This window comes from Quercus lobata, unplaced genomic scaffold (genome assembly GCF_001633185.2).
Source record: "Quercus lobata isolate SW786 unplaced genomic scaffold, ValleyOak3.0 Primary Assembly Scq3eQI_1871, whole genome shotgun sequence".
Classification (NCBI taxonomy): domain Eukaryota; kingdom Viridiplantae; phylum Streptophyta; class Magnoliopsida; order Fagales; family Fagaceae; genus Quercus; species Quercus lobata.
The window spans coordinates 20,728-32,697 of NW_022154911.1; the positions used below are offsets into that span (position 1 = coordinate 20,728).

Here is an 11,970-nt window from a genome sequence, read left to right on the forward strand (position 1 = left end):
AGGTAATTTCCGTTAGCGATGACAGTAGGGACAAAAATGGAACTCATATTTCATTTTGGGAACTAAAAATGGTAAAATAAAAAAGTTGGGAATAAAATGGGAATGAGGCCAAAATGTAAAGACCAAAAATGTATTTCCACCAAACAAATACACTTTGCTACCGGCGGTCCCCCTTTTTGTCTTTGATAAACAATTGAGTAATGATATATATATATATATACACACACAACATTTTCAAAATAATTTCACAAAAAATCCTAGGTGGTAATATGTTATTGGTTCTAATTTGGAATCATCACAGACATTAATTTTTCACCTATCAATAGCAGATTGCCACTTAGGATTTGTTGTGAATATATCGTTACTCTAAAAAGTTTCTTTTAAGTAATGCGAGAGACAACAATTTCACAACTTTTCTAAATTAGTATAGCAAAAAATTTAAATTAGAGATTGTGGTGAGTCCATGTGAGAGTTGGCATATTAATTTAGGAGTGTTATGAAATTATTATAACATTTTGTTGTATCCATTGCATTACTAAATTTTTTTTATTGACTAATATTTGGGGCCTAATCTATACTGTTATAGATATAGAAATATCTCTATCAATTAAGCTCTTAGGCGACCACTTAATTGGCCTAATGGTAGGGCAAGCCCAAGTTTTCGATAGTAAACCTTGAATCCATGAAAAATTCCTTAAATCCACAAGGTGATAAATTTGGAATTAACTAGAGAAAAACTCTAAATTTTATTAATAATAATCTGATTTACTTTTGAAGGCTACACAATATATAAATACTGAAAATAAAAAACGCTAGGATAACTAGGAAAATGTCCAAAATCCTAATTTGCACTAATCATGCAATTCCAACTCTCTAAGTCGGATGATTTCTACTAGTGTCTTTTAGTCTTACATAATGATTCAGGTGCCCTTGCTATTTTGAGAAAGCCACTGTCGCATGTTCTACATCAGTTAAGGGTACATATCCAAAATTACCCAAAACTTTAAGGTTGCAAATTGGAATAAAGAACCTTTAAATTACATGAAACTTTTGATGATAAAATTTTAGTTGAAGTAAAATTTTGAATTTTCTAAAACTTAAGGGTACGTAATAGATAATTAATGAGGGTGTAAACACTTGTCGCAAAGAGCTCATTTAACCACTTGGTGCAGCAATAATTTATAGGATCTAACTTTTATTATATAATATATTATATGATTTTTTTTTCTATAATGATTTAGAATATGGCACGGTTTATCACTTGTATTTTGTAACTTTTTTAAAAAAACTTTTTTGTTACATTGTCAAAGTTCCTAATTTGATTGAGACATTATCAAACCCGTTTGAGTGAGGACAACCCCTCGATAGATAAATTTGGCAAAGAGTAGATGCTTGGCAAGGTAGATGTAGTGAAGGCTTTCCCAAACTTCAAACTGTCTGACTTGTAATCACAGCATAAAAGGGCTGATAATCCGAGAAACTAATTAAGAAAAGGAAGCATGTAATGTAAGTAATAATCCAATAGTATTATTTTCAAATCGCTGGCTCGAGTAGATACAGATATTTTTGTGTGGGTTAAATGTAAAGAAGCATCTAGATTTGTCGTAGAATTGCATTACATTGGTCAGCAAACCAATCAAACTACCTCTATAATTGAATCGAATATACCATAATATTTTGATATTCTTGAATTTGACTCATCGTGTGTTAAACTCTAGTAACTGACGCCAAACACGCGTTGTCTTTCCTAGAATGCTTCGCCACCTTTGTAATATCCATCAAACCTTTCACAGTTTCCTATTCCATAATCTTCAACCCTTTCTTCAGCAACAATATGAATAAAAGTTGTGGTGCAACATCAACTTCTTCAATGAAATTCATGCCGAGCACATCAATCTCTCGCTCCCCACCTGATCCAAACCTCTCCAAAATTGGCCGTACTCTTTCTCTCTCTCATCTCAATCCTTCAAAACCCTCCTCATGTTCAACTCACACATCATCCAAGTCCTCTTGGACCTATTGGGCCTCAAGAGCGGGAAAGCTTATTGGGAAAAAGAGCCTCTCATCTACACATTCTGATTTGACAGAGGAGACTCTCATAGCTCACAATAGAAGGAATCGTGGCAATATTGCGGACAACGACTACTCTAATTCTAGTCCATATTACAGGGAGTCATCACTGCCCCGCCATTAAATCTAGTTCCAGGAACAAGTCCAAGACCCAAAAGCCATGTTACCAGTATTTCCACCGCAAGCTCTTTCTCGAGCTTCATTGACATAATGAAAGAATTGGGTTCTTGCTTTAGGCCTGTGAAAGTTACTGAGAGAGACAACATCAAGCCTGCAGACTATGCCACAAGGAAACCTTTAGGTCCTTCTCATGCTGCTACTGTTTCTTCTTCATCAACATCAATCTCGGCAAGACAGCCAAAAGGGTCTTTGTTCAGGGATATGAATGTAGCAAAGAAGATCAAGGAGAAGGCTTTGTTAGTTGATGAAGAGAAGCCATTGAGGGAGAGAGTACCAGAATCCATACCCAAACCCAAACCCACACCCACACCCACACTCACAGCTGTACCAGCACCAACCTTAGCATTGCCATCTAGTAAGGACCAAGTTATTATCAATGACAAAGATAGCAATGAAAAGCTGAATGAGATGACGGAGTTTGTTTGGGCAAACAAATACAGGCCCAAAGCCTTGGAAGACTTCATTTGCAATCGAGACAAAGCCATGGGGCTGCGAACTTTGGTCAGATTATCTAGATTTCCTTTTACTATTATCTTTTCCTTTATATATATGCTACCTATAATTTATTGAAATTGTTTATAAACAGAACTACATGAGTTATTACTGAGTGATCTGAGCTTGAGTTTGCTATATAGATGAGAGAGGGAGTATATGGTCACGTAATATTTGAAGGGCAACCAGGTGTGGGGAAGAGAACCATGATCTGGGCTATGCTTCGAGATGCTTTTGGACCTGATAGAATACAAGTACGTACGTACATGTATTTTTGTATATCAGTAAAAGACAGTATAATCTTGGTAGATTCGATAAAATTTGTTGTACAACTTTGGTATGTTCGGTCAAACTAGGTAATAAATAAAATAAACACACAAGTTTAGAAGTAATCACTCATGCCCCTTACAAGTGCCCTTCATTCTATGCTATATTATTTATTATTATTATTATTATTTCATAATTTAGTCAAGAGGTGTTAATTAGTTAACATTTATGATTCAAATTCTCCTTATTTAACATTGAATTATCAAAAAAAAAAAAAAAAGAGAGACAGCAAATCCCATAGAAGGGAAAATTTTGTTATTGTCAAACCCTTTTTTATTTCCCCTTGTAGCCAAGTTTTGACTAAACCCACTCCAAAAACCCTTGTGCGCCAGCCTAGGGCCTTGGCACCTCTAGTGCTGATCAAGCTAGGCAGTTCGCTTCCATATTGACTCACATATGACCATTAACTCCTTATTTTCCTTGTATTTCACAGGCCAGGGATGAATGCAAGGCATTTAAATTGAAGGTAATTCTCAAATAAATCACTTTTATTATTGTGATAACCCATGATTGATATCATTTCACTTTTAATAGCTTTGTCAGCTGAATGGGCATCACACTCTAGCATGGATTTGTTAGGTTTCAAAAAAGAGAATTAGCTTCTGCAAATTATGTTGTAATATTCATGTGTGAGCAGTGGCGGAGCCAGGAATTTAGGTCAAGGGGGGCAAGATTAAAAGACAAGATTGAAAGTCAAAAACTAATCTAAAAAAATTTAAACGTGAATATTAAGAGTATGCAATATACCTGTGACTATATAAACGTGACTCAATGACTTGAATTCTTTAAAAAACTCAACTTGAATGCTTTTAAAAACTCAATAGAAACTCTAATTGCTTGTTTGAATAGAGGAGAGTAGAGTAAAGCGAGGAAAAGTAAGATAAATTACCTTATTTGGATTTTTTTTAAGAGAGAAAAGAGAGGGATTTGGAGAGATTCTAATTACTTCTAACCCCTCATTTTTAATTTCTCTAAATTAAAGAGATATGGAGAAAGAGTAGAGTATAAAAATATTTGACCAAATGAATTACCAAATTAATTTTTTTTTTAAAAAGCTAATTATTTTCCTCCCTTTACTTAATTTTAAAAACATTCAAAAACTTTTTTTTTTTTTTTTTAATATGGGAGGCATGCTTTATACCGTACCATATATACATTATTTTTTTTTTTTTTTTTTTTTTTTTTTTGAGTTCTATTAGTATTAGGCTGCTGTGATTCCTATTCCGTATAGGCATATATCATTAGCATAGTTTTTTTTGTTTTTTTTATTTTTTAAATGGTTACTAGGTGGGACCCATAGTTCTATATTAGAGTTATAGTAGTCTCAAAGTTCTAGTTAAGGAAAAGTTTTTTGGCTTTTGTGTAGAGGGGCAAATAGTACATTTCAATGCAATATAATGTCATTATTAGTAAAAATTTCGGAAGTTCAGGGGGGGCACCTGCCCCCCCTCGCCCCCCCCTCCCTCCGCCCCTGTGTGTGAGTGAGGTAGTTAGTTGAGTAATGAGATCTCACATTGTATATTAATAATAAAAATGAGTTGTTAATATAACATAATTAGGTCTATATTCATTGACTTAAGTTTTTAGATTAAATGATGTCTTTATATATTATATTAATTATTTAATTGGAGTCCTTGTGTTATCTCCCCCAACAAATTATTGATACTCATGAATCATGGTAACCATAATTTGTGACCTAGCTAGTATTATAAGTCTATAATATGATTAAGCAGGAGAAGAAAACTCGATGGCCAGTCACACTCCAACAAATAGTGCCTTTCATACACATCATATGAGGACACCACCATCATCCAGACATCTGTAAATTTTCAATAAAAAAAATAACTAAATAAGTTGTCACTTCATTAAAAAAATGAGACCTCGTTGCATTGTTAGAAATATAGACAAAAAAAAACTTATGGAAGTGGACAAAAGGACCAATATTGCTCATTTTATAAATTTTAGGGACTCACTATGCTTATTTGAAACTTCAACAACTAAAATCACTCAATTGTTAAATTTTAGGAACCGAGAGTATATTTCGGCCTAGAAGCTATATATCAAGCTACGTTAAGAGTACGTTTGAAAATAGCTTTTTCCTAACAACTTATTTATTGAAAGTTGTTCATAATATAATTGTATTTATAGAAAGCAAAGCTTTAAAAAAGTTGTATATCAACAAATAAAAGAAAAAGATTTGGCATTCTCCCTTTCCCAAATAGTATTCTTCTATATTAAGTTTTCACTCTCACGAAAATACCATCCATGTGGGATTGACAAAATAAATGTAAATTTTTCTATTTATCTTAAGGGGAGGGGGAATCTAGAAGTAACTTTTTTTTTTCTTTTTTTTTTTTTTTATAAACATTAATATTTATTAGAACACACACAAAAATAGTAATATTAATGTTTTAAACTGAATTTATAATACATTACATAATCAGGGTACAGCTACAAAAGTTAGAAACATTCCATTTGGTATAAACATTCCATTTTTTCAAATTATTTTCCATTCTTCTGGCTTTCACAGGTACAAAAAGTGATTTTAGAAATGATAATTAATGATTAATCAACATGTAAACCGGCTTGATTATTGTTAAATTCATTTACTAATAAGAAAATAAGAAACCTACCAATTCTTTTATGATCACAGGGTGAAACGGAAGGCAAGATCGAAGTAAATATAAAACAATCTCCTCAACATATTGAAGTCAGTCTCTCTGAACTGAAAGGCATGTCATTCTTGAACTTATGAAAGAAACTGAAAACATGATATCCAAAGAATATATGCCATGTGACCCTGAAAATTGCCAAGGTAGGTTTACTTCGATTAATTTTATGATTATAATTTTTATCACAATTCTAATGTGGTAGACTGTGAGTAGTTATCTATCATTTTTATATAGATCCACCGTTTTTCCTTAACTAGTCACAATTTGCTATATCAAAATTGTGATAAAGTTGTGAAACAAAAAGTTTTGATCCTAGATTTCCTTATTTACAAAACTCTTAAAATTGCTTTCAAAATGCTTAAAAAACAATGCCTTGTTATTGAATTATTAACCATTTTTTTCAGCAATTATTCTATACGAAGTAGACAAGTTATCTACAGATGCCCTAGTGTATATAAGGTGGCTATTGGAAAGAAATAAAGGGTGTAACAAGTTCTTTTTCTGCTGCTCTGATGTCTCAAAACTTCAGCCAATCAAATCAGTGTGCCCGGTTGGTCAGCTTTTACAACCTACAAATAAAGAGGTGACTTTTATTATCAGAGTTTTAATGGTTAATTGTCATTGTTGAAATATAAAAATATTGAAATTTTAAGAGGAAATACAAGGGGTTAATGTGATTCAATTTTTGCTGCCTCTATATCCACTAACAAAATTTAGTTTGTAAAGGGGGGAAGACGGGGAGTATTAAAATAAGTAAACTATATAACAATGCACAATCTAATTTCACAAACATTTATTTATGAAAGAATATGAATGATGGAATCTATAATAATAATAATCTATATATTACTAAAAACTGAAGCATAACGTTTAATGTTACTGTACTCATGTTGAGCCATATCAGCATCTACGTCATTATCGATCCTTCTTCTTTTCAATTTTCCTATAATTGTTTTTTAACATTTACTTTTTTTTTTTAATAATTTCACTTTCTCTAACCTTTCTCACGCCTTTACCTTTTCATCTCCCTACTACCCTCAACTTTAATATTACTTTTCATCTTTCTTTATTTTGTCTTTTCATCTTTCTCTCCCTTACCTTTTCATCTCTCCACTACCCTCAACCTTAATGTCACTATTCATCTTTCCATTCATTTTCTTTTATTTTTTCTTTTCATATTCACACCATCTTCTATAAATTTGTTATTCTCTCTTCCATTTTTTGCATAGCTTTCCATTACAGAAAGGTTGTTTCTCTCTCTCTCTCTCTCTCTCTCTCTCTCTCTCTCTCAATTATTTTTGAGTTTTTTTTTTTTTTTTTTTTTTTTTTTTTTTTTTCTTGCCAATCTACCTTGCTTAAGTGATAAAATTTTTTATTTGTTAATAAACTCTATTTCGTTGGGTGGTACGATTTAGTATTTTGTGTTTTACGTTTTTTTTTCGTTTTTTTTTTTTTTTTTTTTTTTTTTTTATTTTTTTTTTTTTTTAAAAATTTTTTTTTTTTGCTCTCTTTGATTGTTAAATATTATACTATTGCGTTATAAAAAAAATTTAAAAAGATAATATATAAGAATACAATATATATTATTCTATTACATAACATAATTTGGGTAATTTGGTATTTATTGTTATATATATATATATATATATTATATTTTTGCTTTTTTAATCTTTTCAAAAATTTTATTCAATATTTAAACTCAGTCACATCCTCCATATAATTAAATTATTTATATTTTTTAATTAAACATATAATATTTTATTTAAATTTAAATAAATGAAATTGTACTCACTTTTTTTAACATTTATACTTTCTCCAACCTTTCTCTTTCTTTTTACATTTTCATCTCCTCACCACCCTCTGTTTTAATATCACTCTTCATCTTTCCCTTTATTTTGTTTCTTCTTATTGTTATCCTTTTAGTATAAATTTGGCATTCTCTTTTCCATTATATGCATAATTTTTCTTCACAAAAAAATTTATTTCTCTCTCTTTCTCTCTCAATTTTTGGTGATATATATATAATTTGCATCTCTACTTTAGGTTGAGAAATTTTTGTATTTTTTAGAACTCTACTTTAGGTTGATCCAATTTAATTGTGTTTTAAGTTTTTTTTTTTTTGGTTGTTAAATTTTATCATATTGCATTGTAAAGAATTAAAGATAGTATATAAGAATGTAATATTTTAATATTACATAATATGATTTAAATAATTTGGTATTTATTTAGAGATAATTAATTTGGCATTTATTGTTATATCTTTTATTTTTATTTTTTTCTTCTCATATTATTTTATTCAACATTATTATTATTATTGCTGTTGAATTAATATATTAGATTGTATATTTTTTTAAAAGTCAATAGTATATAAGAATGTAATATTTTAATATTAAATAATTTGGTATTTATTTAGAGATAATCAATTTGGCATTTATTTTTATATCTTTTATTTTTATTTTTTTTCTTCTCATATTATTTTATTCAACATTATTATTATTGTTGTTGTTGTTGTTGTTGTTGTTGTTGTATATTTTTTAAAAGTCAATATATTAACTTGAAAGAAAATGAAAAACCAACTATTAACCAATAATAACTAAAACAACAATATTATCACATGCAACGCGCGGGTCTACGACTAGTAATAATAATAGGTGAAACTGAGAGAAACTCAAATTAGATTTCAAATTAGAGTTCCAATTTTGTGCCATGTGTCCAAAATTATTTATGCTTAAAAAGTTTTATTTCTTAATTTTAGAATCAAATGTGTGACCACATCATAAATATTCATCCAAATAAGTTATTAAGTACAAAAACCAAAGAGTCTAGAATAAATGAATCGTAAAAAAAAAAAAAAAAAAAAATTAAAAAAAGTGCTTCTCAATAATTAAAAAAAAAAATAGACAATTTACATTTTATACCTAATAATGTCTTCACAAAATTTCTTAAAGAGTTAACAAAGTATAAATATGACTATCAATAGTATTTAAATTATATATATGAGAATTATATTATGCATCTGTAGGGCCTGGATTCGAGCACTCCTTCTATTGGACGAAAGGTCTCAAGCCCAACTAACCCAATACAATAAATTTTTAGAGAATGGGTTTAAGAACTAGATCTTAGTCTAAACCACAATCACTAGACACGGTTGTGTGTGGGCTGAATAACAAGGAAATGGGTTAAAGTATGGAATTTTATCCTCGGGCATTTTGTCCGAGGAACTTAGTATTCTTCTTCTTCTTCTTTCAATATTAGGTTACAGAGGTTTTCAAGATCATGCAGACTGCCACAGCTTCCTCCTTTTTCTCTCCTCCTCTTCTTTTCTTGTGATCCCCCATTCTTGGAGGGTCCCTCACATTATATACTTCTTTCCAGTCGATTTTGACCCTCCACTTGTTGATCATGTAAGTCACTACTCGAGTGCTCATCCTATCAGCCACCTTCCCAAACCCTCTATGAGTTTCGGCAACCAAGGCCGCACTGTTCAGGAGTCATTTCTTCATTAATGCGGCCAGAACGTTAGTTAGGTGCATTCAATGTGGAGATGACAGTTTCTCCTTGAATTGCTTCTGCACCATACACCTATGGGTATCCTACTATACTTACCCTTCTCTTGGGAGCACTCTGGGAGGCTGCCTTTGTCGATGCGCTGTTCTCTCCAATTGGGATTTGGGGTGCCGAGAGCAGGATCGTCCTCGACAATACTTCTAGGCCATTTGGGCTTTCTTTGTCCGTCCTCGGCCGTTTCTCTCTCCTCAGCATGTGGGCCCAGTATAAAGTGGGCCGAGGTTGTCAAATTCTTTGGCCCCATAGCATCTTATTGTATATCTTTTAGTGTATCTATGCATATGCATAGAATTACAAGCTAGTAAATTATAAAAATAAACTTAATTAAAAATATTAATTAATTAATTTGGAATAATGGTTTTTTTTTTTTTCACAACAGCTGAATTGACAAATTTTTACTTATTTTTATTTTTGGATTTCATTAACATTACTTTATTATTTACTATTATAACTTGTTACCCTAATAGTTGTTAAACATTTTATGAAAGTTATTATAACAATTATCATCACATTTTTCTCTCAAAAAATATTTATCATCACTTTTTTTCTTTTTAGTTCTTGAATAGTAATTAAATTATTACAAACAAGTAAAATCAATAAAATACAGCATTGAGTGTTCTTTGATAACTAATTTCAACAAAATATTAAATAAATACAAAACGCATATCTATCATCAATATACCCATAAACTTATTCTATCTTTTTGTTTTCTATGAAATAAACTATTTCCGTATAACTTTCTTCATTCTTTACAAGATTCTCTTCTTCTTTTTCCTTGGATTACTACAAAAATTGTAGGTTACACAATCCATGTTCTAATTCAAGATAGACTATTAATTATATGTGTAGAAGATTATTTGTTGATAAGTAACCATATAAATTGTTGTTTTTATCTAAGCATATGACTCAAACTTTAAGTAGTGGCTTTGGTAAGTGATGATGTACATACTCTGACGATACAACTAAAAGAGGATTTCAATTTGAGAAGGGTCGACTTTGGTTAGTGATACTGTAATGTAATGATTAAGAACAATACTATTTATAGTTTTTTTAGAAGAAAAAAAATATATAGTTTTAATGGAAAAGATCATAAAAATAAATTATCAAGATTGATGAACGGATTAACTAAAGTACGGGGTGGGAGAGCACGGGATTTAAAGGAGTACTTTAGCATAAAGCCATAAACACCTAAACTGCTATATCTATTATTTATTTCTAATTTGGCTATTTCAATATACCCATAAAAGGGAATACATAGAACATACAATAGGATAAATTTTGTAACCAAAAAAATCAAGAAAACCTACAATAGTACATAATCACAATATCTCATGGTGTAAATAAAACCATAATCTGCGAAATTCTAACAGCCATGATAATTTAATATATTCCTTTAACATTTTCAGATTGTTGAAGTATTAAAATTCATAGCAAAACAAGAAGGCATAGAATTGCCACATCAATTGGCTGAAAAGATTGCTGAGAAGTAAAAAAATAACCTCCGCCAAGCCATTCGTTCATTTGAGGCCACTTGGAGAGATAGGTAACACTAATATGTTAACCATTCAATATGTTGGATTTTTCTTTTCTATTCTTTTCTTTCACATTTGCCTTGCCTTTCCTCTTACCTATATCTAATTTGCCTGTTTCCTAACAATGTACTTGCGGTTATCCCTTAAAAGAAGACCATGAAATTTTGACTGGATGGGAAGATGATATTGCAAATATTGCTAGGAATATAATTGAAGAGTAAAGCTCAAAACAGTTAGCTATTTTATCATCATATTTCGTTTAGAATAAACTCCATTGTGCTTGTTGTGGAAGACAATTTGACCAAAATAGTTTAAAATGTTACAAATTCCAAATGATCACATTACAATTGGTCCAAAATTGTCCATATTGAAATTCTGTAGCCCAATTTGTTTAAGAGTAATGTTACAAGACAACATTTTTCACAATAATTGAGTTAACAGATTTTTATTAATTTTCATCTAAACCCATCAATGTCATTACTTGATCATTTATAATTAATAACTTGTTATCTTGATAGTTGTAAAATATTTTGTAAAAAAAATTGTTGCTCTAGCCTCAAGAGCTATTGCTTGTTTGATGCATCTTGTAATTAAAAATTAAAATTTGCAAACTGCATTTTGCGAGCTGAGATCTCTTATCAAGTTCTAAGAAAATGAGCATTCCTTTCATATATAGGCTATATATTATTCGTGGGAAGCTTCAAAATCTTAGCGAGCATAATCTATCCCGGGATTTCATATTCGAGGTAAGAAAGTTCTTTCAATTTCATGCAACTGTATTGGAACCAATCAATAAGGCTTATATCATACTGAGGAAATTATCTTCATATGCAGTTCTCTGGTAATAGAACTGAAGAAGCTTGTACGTATAGAATTACAGAACCGAATTGATACTCTCTATGGTGATTACAAAGTATGAACCTAGACTCATTGACACTTCTTGTTTCTTAAAAAAAAAAAAAAAAGTTTATCTCTAAATTTGTATTAAATAAATTTTCTTCAACTCACTACCTGATGGTTGAAATGACTATCTACATGAACTTTAATTTTAGTCCTATGACATTTTAATGAGTCATGTGGGTTGTCTTTTAAATTGCCACTCAATGGATTGAAGGATTTATCCTTAAACT

The 11,970-nt window shown here is 30.5% G+C and overlaps 1 pseudogene; it reads left to right on the forward strand.

Moving 5' to 3' along the window:
- The first annotated feature begins 2,280 nt into the window (after window positions 1–2,280).
- On the forward strand, window positions 2,281–11,731 carry LOC115973591 (annotated as a pseudogene).
- The last annotated feature ends 239 nt before the right edge of the window (window positions 11,732–11,970 follow it).